Here is a 14,880-nt window from a genome sequence, read left to right as displayed (position 1 = left end):
TAATGCAACACATGCAGATTTAAGAATAAAGATCAATGGTGTATAAAGGGATACTGTATACCACAAAATGCTCCAGCAACCTCCAATATTTTAGTAGGCATTACAGTATGTACTCTTGCTGGCATTATGTATCCTATAGGTTGCAGGGAATTTACTAAGGCTGGGCTTGTTAGGACTCAGAATACAGATACATAATGAAGAGTGTGAGAACTGATGTCAGAATATCCAACGAGCAAGACTCCATCTTGATGCAAAATGGCGTATTTATTCATAAGTGAAATTACAAGAGAAGTTTTGTTTCAGAATAATGAATGTTCATAATATACGCCTAGATAAGGAATGTTCGGCAAAACACATTGGAAAAACATAGATAAAGGGAGCACCTGCCAATTAAAAATAATTAGGATAAGATAAAATATTTGGGATGTGCTCGACGTTTGGAAAAAGATTATATGACCTGAGCAAAGTTATAAACAATAGATAAGGAAATACTTAATTGCTTATTAAAAGTGATTGATGTAAACACACAAGATGACACGTATGCATGATCTAATATGCACTGTATGATCCTATAAAAGGGATAACTGGACACCCATTAAAGCCAGTGAATATTTGACAGACAAACGATTGACTTGTATTATTCACTACGATTAATCGTTAAACAAAGATGACTTCCTGAAATCATTCAACTTGGTATATTGAGCTTGTAATAACAAATTTGAGAGCTGAAGGTCCCACCAAGACTCCTGATAAAGCTTACTGGACGGAAGCCTGGACATTTGACCCCAGAGCTCAGACCTCAACAAACCCGTGCAAGCAGAATTTGTTTTCTGCAGGTTGAAACTCTGAATTTTGGGGTCAGATTGTCATTTCTATCTGGTGTCCTTAAGCATGGAGAACTACTGACCTGGTGATTTCAGGTACCATAGAAATGTTTGTTTGTGTAAACATTTATGTTGTGACTACTGCATTTGTCAGATAAGGGTTTTATTTTAGTTATTTTCTAACATGCCTCCACATCTTAGAAAACCTAGTAGCTTACCAGACCAATCTGTGCTTTGTATATATTTTGGAAAGCCCTGGTATACATACAAGAGAATTGTGATATTTAACCTCCAGAGTTAAATGTTACTGCAGATACAGTATGCTGGAACTGTTATGTTATTGCAGATACAGTATGCTGGAACTGTTATGCTGATCTTTTGTTCAAAACCTCCAATGACATCTCTTGTGTTTGTGCAAAGTTTAAACGTACTGTGTTTTTTACTTGCAAAAGAAGGGTAACATTGTTTCAGTCTATTAGTTACATTGCAAAGTGATTAATTTGTGTGCATTAGAAATTGGTTCCGATTTTGAACTTTGAACTTTTCAGGCTGCATGCATAGATACTTCTTGAGCTGGTGTGATGAATGCAAATGACCGTTAAGAGAGGTAACTATCTTTTTAGTTCCCCAGGAATTTCTGCAGTTCATAAAAGTTAATTTGACTGTCAGCTAGGAGAAACAGTGTGTGTCACGAGGTTACCGTGACAGGATTTATTGATCAAGAGGTTACATTGTTCAAAGAAAAAGAACATCAAAAGGTTACATTGACTTCCAAGATATAGGTATGAGACATACCAACAGATAGCACCCTTGATCCCCATGGAGATGTGTGCAGATTTGGGGGGGAAATAATGTCAAAGAGACAAAAAGGTCCCCCGCCCAGAATAAGTTTTGGTAAAACCTGCAGACACATTGGGTTTGGTAAACCCACAGACACATAGGGTTTGGTAAAACCTACAGATACATAGGGTTTGGTAAACCAACAGATAAATTGGGTTTGGTTAACACAAGATTCAGTCAGGGGGCACAGTTAACACTTTTAAAAGATAGTTCTTTTGACAAAGACGTGTCACACCAGAACACAAAAACGGACACAGAATGATTGCTGTTCAGGATATATTATAAGCACACTTGAATACAGAACATAAAATGAATTGAAATCTTTAACATGCAGCGTGAACGTGAGCTTAAGTCACATTAAATACAAAATTAATTTAATGATTCTTGCAACTGATTATGTGTTTTCAGTGCTAACTCCACGGATTTGATTTGATTTGAAAACACACACACTGACAAAGGTTTTGGTTTCTGTTTTGATAACAAGATGTATGTTGCTGAGGAAGGTGAGCTGTAAGCTCAGTGCTATCATTTAATCCTCTGAGAAAGTTTCTAATGGCTTAAAGTCTGTTGCTAAGTATATGAGTTATTTGTGATGTTTAAAAGTTATTTGGAACATTTCTGTGCATTCTGTAAGGATTGTACATTCTGCATGTTCTGCTTCTGCATTTACAGCTGACCTGCACCTAACAAACCAGTACTTTCAACTAGTCGTGTAATTTAAACAAATGTTTTTGTTGCAGCTTCAATACAAATACTTTTGTCACAGTCACAGGTGTTACCTCTTGGGTGATATCAGATGAGACCACACTCGCCCGTAAGAATAAAGATGGTCATGACTGTTCCTTGAATTTAGTGGGAGCTGATCCTTTATCTGCCTAAAGTGCTTGTATAATAGTTTCAGGTCTGATGATATATGTAACTAATCTTGAAGATGTGTGCAAACCCTTGTCTATTTCTTACTGGTCTTAAAGCTAAGAGACGATATGTTCTACCTCAATGTATAGTATGTCTTCCCAGGTAACAGTGGCAAATGCAGGATTTCTAGAGGGGGGTTTCCTAATGGCAGTCCACAATCTCCCACTTTGCGAACATTGGAGTATTAATGTAAATATTGGTCTTTTACTCTTTTTATACACTGTCTACTGTATGGAAACACTATAGATTGTCTTTAGTATAGGCTGTATCAATAAAGTGGTCAGGAAAAGGTAAAACATACCATAATAAATGCACAAACATAATTAACCCAGTACTACACTTTCTAAGCACACATTCTCCAGCCTCATGTTAAGACTTCTGTCTCTTCTTCCTGATCGCTGCTCTCTGGTTCAGTGCACTGATTGAGGGCTCAGATCCACACACATAGCAAACTTGGTAGAAGAAGCAGCTCCCACTGGCCATGTGCAGAACTTCTGCTCCGTTCCTTACACTGCATGATGTGGCGGCAACTCTAGTAATCGTATTACTGTATATACCATTGTTATTGTTGTCATAATGTGAGCCACTTGTCAAGAGAAGGGGAGTTTCTGGGCAACCAGAAACCCCTCCTGCGTGTGTCTATGGGTAATGACGTGTTGGATTCACATTAATGTCTAAGTATTCTGTTATTATTTAAACACATCAACTGCAATGTTTTTTTTTCATATGATTGATTTAACTTTCAATCCTTGTATATAAAAAATTGTCAGCAAGTCTCATTCTGTAGGCTGGGGCTGTGAGCTCCTGCGTCTTGTCAAACAATCAGCAGCTCTGACAGTACTGCCCTACTCTAGCAATGTTGATGATTTACTGTTGTGTATTTGCTTGATCTCACTGATAATATTGCTGTTCTGCACATGGTTAATTCTAATTTTTAGTTTAATATCACACTCATTTTGAGCTCAGCTGTATTGTACGGGTGTTGTACACTGTGCTCAAAGAAGGGAGAAGTGCTCAAAAAAATGATGTGTGTATAAGGGAGGGTGAAATACACTGATAAGTATGAAGCATGCAGTGGTGACTTAACAGCAGCAGCTCACAATTAGCTGAGGAAAAAAACACCTTTTTTCTTTTTCTTTGAAATTTTTGACTGCTGGTTTCTAAGAATTGTATACTAGGTGAAGGATGCTGTTTCTTATCTGCCCCTCTATGCCAGTTGTGGCCAAGGTCAGAGCACACTTGGGTGCAAACATTTCAAGAATACGGTCAATAATTTGGCTGATGTCCTGCAGAGCAGATAGCCATGTTATGGTTATTTGAGACACCCATCCATTAAGTGGACAGAGGGCCCCAAGCACTAAGGAGAAACAGACATGCTTGTCAAAATTCCCAACAGCAAAGCCTCCGAGTGAGAGGTAAGGTGACAAACTGAGAGAAATGACAAAGTGGTATCTGGAAGAAAGCACCTTGTCTGCCAACAGTCACTAGTAAATGGCCACATTATTCATAGTAAGACAATATGTGTCTGAAAGACAATAGATTGGTTGAAAGGTAATAAGACAATCCCTGGGTTTTGCATAAATTGTATAAGCCTCTGCATCAGGCTACATTAGATATGTATAATAGAACCTAGGAAAAGCTGTGAAAAAAGCCACCTGAGGGTACACCTTATACAATGTACCCAAATCTGAAAGAATTCAAAAACACGTGCGCTTTCAAAGTATTAAAAGCGGCAATTCAATTTATTCAAAAATAATATCATATAACCCACAGTTGACTGGACAGAAAACATATTAAAAACCCACATCATATAAAATGCTATATAGTAGGAGCTTTTGTATATAACACCACTCCCCAGGAGGCTAATTCAAGGATTTGTCCATATAGCAGCAAATATTAATCACATGCTGATTATGATGGTTCACTTGCAACTACAGCGCTGCAGTTTAATAACTCTGTGCACTGAGAGAATGTTCTTTCTGGATATCTCACAACATAGTGATAAATTAATAAAAGGCTCTTTATGTTGCAGTGTCCATAGGTACTACACATACTGTATACCTCTCCTTATTAGGATGCTCCCGGCTGCTGGTTGAATCCTTTAAGCACAGCTCTGGTTGGGGCTCCAGATAGGAACAGAGGGCAGAGGCTGTTTCTTGCACATGCAGGCTTTCTGTCGGTAGTCCAGACACTGTAGGGGCTGTAATGTTATACAATGTACCCACCTTTTCTGATTAAACAAGTGAACTACACCCAGTTGCCCAAAGTCTTGATATATGAATTTGCCCTTGTGTGAACTGTGAATACAGACTAATTATCCCACTGGCTAGAGAAGTGGCTTTACAAGTCATCATACTGTACACTGAGGTTGCACTGTAAAAAACTAATGCAAAGGTTATTTGCAGATATGGTGTGCCAGGAATAGAGGCACACATTTCACAGGTAAAATACTAGCTGATACCATATGAGACATAATTTGATTATCATTACAGGCTAGGGTGTCACTTTTTATCTGTTACTGTGATATTCATTTAGTGACATATCTGAATATGTGATTTGGTTGTTGTAGCAACCACTAACTAAAATCCACCATCAAGTCTTGTCCTCCATTCTAGATCCTAATGCAGATATAAGTACAAGCTGCAACTTAGAGACTGAGTGGTTATAAAGAAAATACTTCTGAAAAGTTCTTGAACACTGATTCAAAAGTCCATGCCAAGTTCTACTGATTGCACTAGCAAAAGTGGCAAATAAGGACACTGAGATACAAGAAAGTTTCAAAGGAAGTATTATCCAATCATTGTACTGTACCATGCATAGATACCATTTAATAGGCTTGAAATCTGACAAGGGTCTTTTGGGGATTTATAATGTGTTCTGCTATGATGTCAGTGATTATTGTGACCCTTATTTCATCATCAGTAGTTGATCCAGTGAAGTATGACAATTGTCAGAACTGTACATATGCAGGGAATACAATCAGTGACTGTAGAGTTAAGAGGGAGCTCTTTAAACCATGGATAAACTCTTTTGTACAGTCACACTGCAAAGCAGTCCAGATTTAGAGATTAAGGAACTCCTGGATTTGCACACAATCACAAGTAGCTGTTACATCCATGAATTGGGTTGGAGTTCACATTAAACTGAACTATTGAACCTTGATTTTGAAAAGGGAAAACAGTCCAATAAGGTATTTGCCCAGAGGTCTGTGCCACTTACGATCATTGCTATGGCACAAGATGCAGAATTTTGTTTTGAATTACTAACAACCAAAGCAAATTACACTCTTGAAAGAATGGGTAATATGAATGAAGAGCTGATAAGTTTAAAAGCAAGGGCCCTCATTCCGAGTCGTTCGCTCGGTATTTTTCATCGCATCGCAGTGAAAAATCGCTTAGTACGCATGCGCAATATTCGCACTGCGACTGCGCCAAGTAATTTTACAATGAAGATAGTATTTTTACTCACGGCTTTTTCATCGCTCCGGCGATCGTAGTGTGATTGACAGGAAATGGGTGTTACTGGGCAGAAACACGGCGTTTTAGGGGCGTGTGGATGAAAACGCTACCGTTTCCGGAAAAAACGCAGGAGTGGCCGGAGAAACGGGGGAGTGTCTGGGCGAACGCTGGGTGTGTTTGTGACGTCAAACCAGGAACGACAAGCACTGAACTGATCGCTGATGCCGAGTAAGTCTGAAGCTACTCTGAAACTGCTAAGAAGTTTGTTATCGCAATATTGCGAATACATCGTTCGCAATTTTAAGAAGCTAAGATTCACTCCCAGTAGGCGGCGGCTTAGCGTGTGTAACTCTGCTAAAATCGCCTTGCGACCGATCAACTCGGAATGAGGGCCAATATCCAGACAATTGGGATAAGTAAATTGTGCCCATTCCAAGGTAACTTTTACTCAGACCCGTGGCTATAATGTTTATAGCTGTGATAACAATAACAAAAGAACTACAATAGTAAGTGGAATGAATATCCAAGTAGCAGATACTGCCTTTGAATGTTAGAATAAGTTAAATGTAACTCACAAGTATGAACATACTACAGACCAAGCTGGTATAACTCGTGACTCACAGGTGGGAGAAAATAACTTAATGAGTTTATGGATGGTAGTGCATAACATTCCATATATGTTACCAGAAAATGTATATTATTTATGCAGGAAAAAGGCATACAAGTGGCTCCCATACGGAGGATAAGATCAGCACAGAGGACACGTGGACACTCGCTCAGGTTAGAGGAGAGGAGATTCCGCACAATACGGTGTAAAGGTTTTTTCACAGTAAGGACAATACGTGTTTGGAATTCCCTGCTTGAGAGAGTAGTAGTGGTGGACTCAGTCAACAACTTTAAGAATGGGTTAGATAAATTCCTAATAGATAAGGATATCCAGGGTTATGGTGCATAGTCGCGCACTATAGTTACTATGAAAAGGGAATAAAACACAACGGCTGACATCAGCAAGAGACAAAATTTAGACAAAAATAATCCTGCATAGGAGACCACAAATAGGTTGAACTTGATGGACAAATTGTCTTTTTTTAACATTAGATACTATGTTACTATGATATGGTAATTATACTTTAGGCCAGCTAGTGCCTATAACCTTTTATAGAGATTTTCTCTCACCTGATGATATACAAAAGCCACAACATTGGCCAAGGAAAGCTGCCTCATGAAATTTAACAAACATACCATTGATTAACAGGTTTTGCATAAAGAAAGCATTTTCACCTGTTATAGATTTGGCTGAACTATTACACAATACTACTAAATTGTATGACAAAGCTTTTGAGTTTGTGGGATGAGTTAAAAATGATAAAGCATAAGGTGTAGTCTCACAGAATGTTTACAGACTTCCTGACAGCAAAGGAAGAATGTATGTGCATGACTAAAGGAAACTTGTTGTAATTACATTAATGACACATATAGAGTTGTTGAGGCCATTGAGGACCACCTACCCCAAGTTAAAGAGTTAAAGAGCCAAGTTGCACAAGCTCATTGTAAAGAAAAATGGCTCTCTGGGCTGTACTCATGGAAAAATCCAGTGACCTGGATTTAAGGTTTTGCAGAATTATTCTCCGGTATTTTGTTGGTAATTCCTGGAGGATTTACATTGTTTATAGTTATCTATGTTGTGATAAAAGTTGTAGTATGTATGATAGTCAAAATATTCACACTTAATTGTTGTTCCAGAGACAAGAAAAAAGAATCACAGCCTGTGATGTTGACAAGATTCGATCAATCGCATGAACTTTAATTATCGATGTGTTACAAAGTAGGGTCACCACAAGATGGACAAGAAGTTTGTGCTACTTGCAACCATGTACTAGAAGGACTGAGCATGTTGGACTATGATGGAAACCATGAATGCAAGAATATTGCAAAAGGACTATGCAATTAAGAATTATGGACAATCTGAATGATCAGGGATACTGGGATCATGGGCTCCTATGGGGAATGGTTGTGGTCTATGCACAAGTACTGGAAATAGGTCATGTGTATGGGCTTGTGTGTACAGTTCATGTAGTTTAGTAAGCTGTGACCCCAGTTAAGAAAGCTAAAGTAAGTCAGTTAGGAAGGTCACAGTAAATTATGAATAAAAAGAAGGGAAATGTGAGATCTGATGTCAGAATATTCAATAAAAAGAAGGGAAATGTGAGATCTGATGTCAGAATATTCAACAAGTAAGACTCCATCTTGATACAAAATGGCATATATATTCATAAGTGAAATTACAAGAGAAGTTTTGTTTCAGAATAATGTATGTTTATAATATACGCCTAGATAAGGAATGTTCTGCAAAACAAGTTTGAAAAACATAGATAAAGGGAGCACCTGTCAATCAAAAATAATTAGGATAAGATAAAATATTTGGGATGTGCTTGACATTTGGACAGAGATTATATGACCTGAGAAAAGTTATAAACAATAGATAAGGAAATAATTGCTTAATTGCTTATTAAAAGTGATTGATCTAAACGCACAGGGTGACACGTATGCATGGTCTCATATGTATTGCACTGTATGAGTTTTCCTATAAAAGGAATGACTAGATGCCCATTAAAGCCAGTGAATATCTGACACAGAAATGATTGATATGTGTTATTCACTCCGATTAATCATTAAACAAAGACGTCTTCCTGAAATCATTCAACTTGGTTTATTGAGTTTGCAATAACAGATATGACAAGAGAAAATATACACAAGAGTATAAAGTGTAAGAAATACAGATGTGTCCTTTTTGAGCCTATTTGCAGCAAATGTGACTGGTTTGCTGAAAATAATGTGCCCGTGGATGTGCATGGGCACATGCATATGCACCCGGAATACATGGTGTGGAAGCCCCCATGAATGGGTTGTGAGCTGCTATGGCTAGTTGTAATCACGATGAAGCCACGCACTGGTAAGGTGACAGAGGATATAACTGTACCATACCACTAAATCATAGATTCAATAAACTCACAGTACTTACTTTATACACAGTGGTTTGAAAAAATATTCATCTGCCTAAAAACAGATTTTTCTGTATTACAAGTGACAAATTATTCAAACAGTTTATTATTGCAAAGCAATAGGGTCTTAAAGTAAATATTCAAACTCCCAATTCATAATTTGTCTGCAGAATTTTTAAAAATAAACAGTGAAAATTCCTGTGTGCATAAGCATTCAATTCCTGTGCTGTATAAGCTCTAAGTTTACACAGATGAAAAGATATTACCAAAGCAAATGACTTCCAATTAGCCTCTGCCTGCGAGTCATTAAGAAAAGGTTAGGTATCCTGGCTAAGGGTTGGGTATGTGTTACCGGCGCAGGGATCCCGGTGGTCAGCTTCCCAATGCCAGGATCCTGGACGTAGAATGCCAGCGGGAGGGGCGAGTGCAACAAAGCCCCTTGCGGGCTCGGTGGCGAGCTATGCTTGCCACAAGTTCTATTCCCACTCTGTTGGTGTCATGGACACCCACGAGTGGGAATAGTCCCTTTTAGTCGGCATGCTGACTGTTGGGATTATCAGTGTTCGAGATGCAGGGGGTGGTAACATAGTAACATAGTTTCTGAGGTTGAAAAAAGACAATTTGGCCATCGAGTTCAAGAGGTATTGAGACTGGTGGTCTCCTGACCGCCGGTCACATAACTACATCCCCTGGATAATATACATTTGCTATAAAGGGATAACTACTGTGTGGTTTAATTTGAATTTTAGGGGGAATTGGAAAGCAAATTACTGCCTTTCCCTTGGTGACAAAATTCCTAGTTTTGAGCCTGGTATAAAAGCACATCAAAGCACATCTATAGTTTGCCACAAAACATCACACTGGTTCAAATAAAAGATAGAATAAGGTTTTGTGGTCAGATTAGACAACAATTGAGCTTTCTACCCCCAAATCAATATGCTATGTTTAGTGCACACCTAACCGGGCTTCAGCAGCAGCGTCCAGGTCTGAATTAGGCCCCATGGCCAGATAAGCGATACCACTGTGGTCACAAGTTTAATCTGCCCTTATAATGTACAGTAACTGCAGTTCCAACAATTTCCAGGCTTTTGTTTAGGGGGTAGATCAAGTTAGGCAACCTATGAAACTTATAAATCACCTGATTACATTTAAGATGCATACCAACTTTGCTTTTTCAAGGATTATTGGTAGTTAGAGCATTATTATTGCATACACGTGAAGTACTGTAACCAAGTCCTAAATTACTTGAGCTTTACCAACATAATGATTGCAGCACATGAAAAATAAAGTGCGGTTGTCAGTGTTATCTGTAACTGTTATCACAGCAAATCCTCTGATTTAGCAGTTAGAAGTTTTAACAATGGACAGTCTCAAGTCATCTGTAACTGGTATTAGGCATATCCTCATAGTTCCACCTCCTTCTGTGCTTCTGATGGTGTAGACCATGGGTCTTCAACCTGCGGCCCTCCAGCTGCTTTGGAACTACACTTCCCAGCATGCCTTGCCTCAGTTTTAGCATACCTTAATAGCAAAACTATGGCAGCTTATGCTGGGATGTGTAGTTTCACAGCAGCTGGAGGGCCACAGGTTGAAGACCCATGGTGTAGACTGAAGAATTTGATAAACAGAACAGGTGTAGGAACCAGTGTTAATTACACTGATGAAAATTTAGACTAAAAGTATTCGTTGATAACGGTTTTTTTCATGACTAAATTATAAATGATAATGAAAACAGGAGATTCTTAATAATGAAAATTATGACAAAATATTAGTTCATGAAGTCTGGACCTGCCCGCAGGTCTCCCGATAGTAACTAACAAGGAAGCACTGCAGGACGTTGGACGTGGAATACGGGACTCGTGGCATGGTATGACTGCAGTGCAGTCTAGATTCGGAGTGGAGAAAAGTGAGTCACTGTGTGGTGGTCACATTGCAGTGTCATCATCACTGTGACCGGATGGACAGACGAGAGGTTGAGGCTGCTTTCACAGTTTCAGGCAGCAGCACAGGCGCCAGAGCACTGACCGGGAGTCAGACTCAGAAGTGGGACATTCTTTTAAGTTTAACATCATTTCAGGCCGGGTAAGAAACGAAAGGACTCAGAGGAAATTCTTTTACATGTATATGTATTACAGTGTTTTGCGGTGGCATGTATAATGTGAACTGGGGCGGGGGGGCATGATGCACATACAGTGTGTGGCATACAATATGGGGTGGGGGCATGCACAGGCAGTGTTGCATATTTAATATATATACTGTATAAATATTTATTATGTGGGGTTTTTCTTAGAGTGTTGGCCAAGTTTGGACTAGCTGACATGAACAACTTGATCACCGGGCAGCTTAACAAAATAATGTTGAATGATGCTGAAAATTCTGAAACTTTGCCTGCGACTACAGCACTGGCAGTGGGAAGGAAACGGAGGAATGATTTATGGGCACACTTTAGTTATTGTAAAACTGAAAGAAAGACATAGTGTATTATTTCCAGTGAGGATGGAGTGCTGTGTGGAATTAAGATGGCTGGAAAAAACACTACACATTTGAAGAGACACTTGAAGACACGCCATCCTTCTGTGTTTTCTAAGGTAAATATGACTTGTTGTATGTTGATTGATTGATATTTCAATATTAAATAACATAACATTGCCCAAGGAAAATTGTAATATATTGGCCTGCCTTGTATGTACTATGATCAATTCCAGTCGCACAGGCATAGCAGTATTGGCCAGGGGTCAGGAGGAGGAGAATGTGGAAGTGAAGAAAGAGAAAATATGTGTGGGGTTGGGAGGACTGTGTATGCTAGGTATGTAATTAGATAGCTTGTGAAGCGTATGTCAGTGGTTCTGGAATTTGATAACTTGACTCTTCAGGGCAGCTTTTCTGGAAATGCTTAAACTTGAAGGTTTGGAGTTGAGAGACTAGTAGGAGAGTCTTATTATGTGTGTGGATGACTGGAAGTAATCTGTGACAGATTGTAACATGATTTTGAGTCAAAACATATTGGATGTGGGGAACAAAAGGACAATTCAGAGAGTCAAGGATGACACCATCTAGGCAGCGAGCTTGTGGTATTTATTGGATAGAGTTAACAACAGTTCAGTTCAGGGCAACATTCAGTGATGTGGACCAATACAGATAGTAATAATAATTCTGGGGAGGAACATTGTCCACATAGACTGATTATGAAGTAATTCAATGGTCTCGGCTGTACCAATAATATAAAACACTTTTTTAATCCTCCAGAATCCGGAGACTATCGCTCTACAGAAAATAGGCTAGGAAAAAGATAAACAACAGACAACTCTTTCGAATGTGATTGCGTTGGCTTCAAAGTACCATCACATGCAAAAGAATAACAAACTAAAGAGAGAGATCTAGCCTTGTGGATAGGTCGTAGTGGTCTGCCAGCCAGCACAGTGGCTGTGCAACAACTCTTTGTCATGAGAATCATTCAGTTGAGCTAAAAGTCATTGTGTTTAAGTTGATTTCTAAATCCTCCTCGTTATTTGTAATCCTTTTGACTTGCAGCATTTGGGAAAAAGGAAGGCTATTTATCGTAGATTTAGGATGAAAGCTGTCTGCTCTTAGGACAGTATTTCTGTCCGTCACTTTCGTGAATAAGTGCGTCTGAATTTTATGGTCTACGATCTTGATAGTGACATCCAGATGTGAGATTTCTTCCAAGCTTCGGTTGTATGTAAAGTAGTGATGAGCGGGTTCGGTTCCTCGGAAACCGAACCCCCCCGAACTTCACACATTTTACATGGGTCCGAGGCATACTCGGATTCTCCCCCGTATGGCTCGGTTAACCCGAGCGCGCCCGAACGTCATCATCCCGCTGTCGGATTCTCGCGAGATTCGGATTCTATATAAGCAGCCGCGCGTCACCGCCATTTTCACTCGTGCATTGGAAATGTTAGGGAGAGGACGTGGCTGGCGTCCTCTCCGTTTATTAATTTTGATGCAAATATTTGTGCTTATTGCTTAATTGTGGGGACTGGGGAGCAGCTGTATTATAAAGGAGGAGTACAGTGCAGAGTTTTGCTGCCAGTGACAACCAGTATACGTTGTCTGCCTGAAAAACACTCCATATCTATGCTCAGTGTGCTGCATATATCTGTGCTCACACTGCTTAATTGTGAGGACTGGGGAGAAGCTGTATTATATAGGAGGAGTACAGTGCAGAGTTTTGCTGACAGTGACCACCAGTATACATTGTCTGCCTGAAAAACACTCCATATCTGTGCTCAGTGTGCTGCATATATCTGTGCACACACTGCTTTATTGTGGGGACTGGGAACAGCAGTATTATATAGGAGGAGTACAGTGCAGAGATTTGCTGACAGTGACCACCAGTATACGTTGTCTGCCTGAAAAACACTCCATATCTGTGCTCAGTGTGCTGCATATATCTGTGCTCACACTGCTTTATTGTGGGGACTGGGGACCACCAGTATATTATATAGGAGGAGTACAGTGCAGAGTTTTGCTGACAGTGACCACCAGTATATATAGCAGTACGGTACGGAAGGCCACTGCTCTGCCTACCTCTGTGTCGTCAAGTATACTATCCATCTAGATTCTATACCTGTGTTGCATTTTAGTTTTGCAGTTTGCTGACAGTGACCACCAGTATATATAGCAGTACGGTACGGAAGGCCACTGCTCTACCTACCTCTGTGTCGTCAAGTATACTATCCATCTAGATTCTATACCTGTGGTGCATTTTAGTTTTGCAGTTTGCTGACAGTGACCACCAGTATATATAGCAGTACGGTACGGAAGGCCACTGCTCTACCTACCTCTGTGTCGTCAAGTATACTATCCATCTAGATTCTATACCTGTGGTGCATTTTAGTTTTGCAGTATGCTGACAGTGACTACCAGTATATATAGCAGTACGGTACGGAAGGCCACTGCTCTACCTACCTCTGTGTCATCAAGTATACTATCCATCTAGATTCTATACTTGTGGTGCATTTTAGTTTTGCAGTTTGCTGACAGTGACCACCAGTATATATAGCAGTACGGTACGGAAGGCCACTGCTCTACCTACCTCTGTGTCGTCAAGTATACTATCAATCTAGATTCTATACCTGTGGTGCATTTTAGTTTTGCAGTTTGCTGACAGTGACCACCAGTATATATAGCAGTATGGTACGGAAGGCCACTGCTCTACCTACCTCTGTGTCATCAAGTATACTATCCATCCATACCTGTGGTGCATTTCAGTTGTGCGCAGTATATATAGTAGTAGGCCATTGCTATTGATACTGGCATATAATTCCACACATTAAAAAATGGAGAACAAAAATGTGGAGGTTAAAATAGGGAAAGATCAAGATCCACTTCCACCTCGTGCTGAAGCTGCTGCCACTAGTCATGGCCGAGGCGATGAAATGCCATCAACGTCGTCTGCCAAGGCCGATGCACAATGTTATAGTAGAGAGCATGTAAAATCCAAAAAAATAAAGCTCAGTAAAATGACCCAAAAATCTAAATCAAAATCGTCTGAGGAGAAGCGTAAACTTGCCAATGTGCCATTTACGACACGGAGTGGCAAGGAACGGCTGGGGCCCTGGCCTATGTTCAAGGCTAGTGGTTCAGTTTCACCTGAGGATGGAAGCAGTCATCCTCCTGCTAGAAAACTGCAGTGCCACTCCTAGATGGGCCAGGTGTTTGTGTCGGCTACTTGGGTCGCTTAGCTTAGTCACACAGCTACCTCATTGCGCCTCTTTTTTTCTTTGCATCATGTGCTGTTTGGGGACTATTTTTTTGAAGTGCCATCTTGTCTGACACTGCAGTGCCACTCCTAGATGGGCCAGGTGTTTGTGTCGG

At 39.9% G+C, this 14,880-nt stretch overlaps 1 long non-coding RNA gene across 1 annotated transcript; it reads left to right on the top strand.

Moving 5' to 3' along the window:
• Positions 1-618: 618 nt before the first annotated feature.
• LOC134969056 (uncharacterized) lies at positions 619-8,676 on the top strand. Its single transcript, XR_010189394.1, has 2 exons — positions 619-920; positions 7,781-8,676. It is a non-coding gene; the product is annotated as an uncharacterized LOC134969056 (long non-coding RNA).
• Positions 8,677-14,880: the final 6,204 nt, after the last annotated feature.

This window comes from Pseudophryne corroboree, chromosome 11 (assembly GCF_028390025.1).
Source record: "Pseudophryne corroboree isolate aPseCor3 chromosome 11, aPseCor3.hap2, whole genome shotgun sequence".
Taxonomy (NCBI): Eukaryota; Metazoa; Chordata; class Amphibia; order Anura; family Myobatrachidae; genus Pseudophryne; species Pseudophryne corroboree.
Note: the sequence above shows the minus strand (reverse complement) of the source record. Positions and strands in the feature narration are given on the sequence as shown.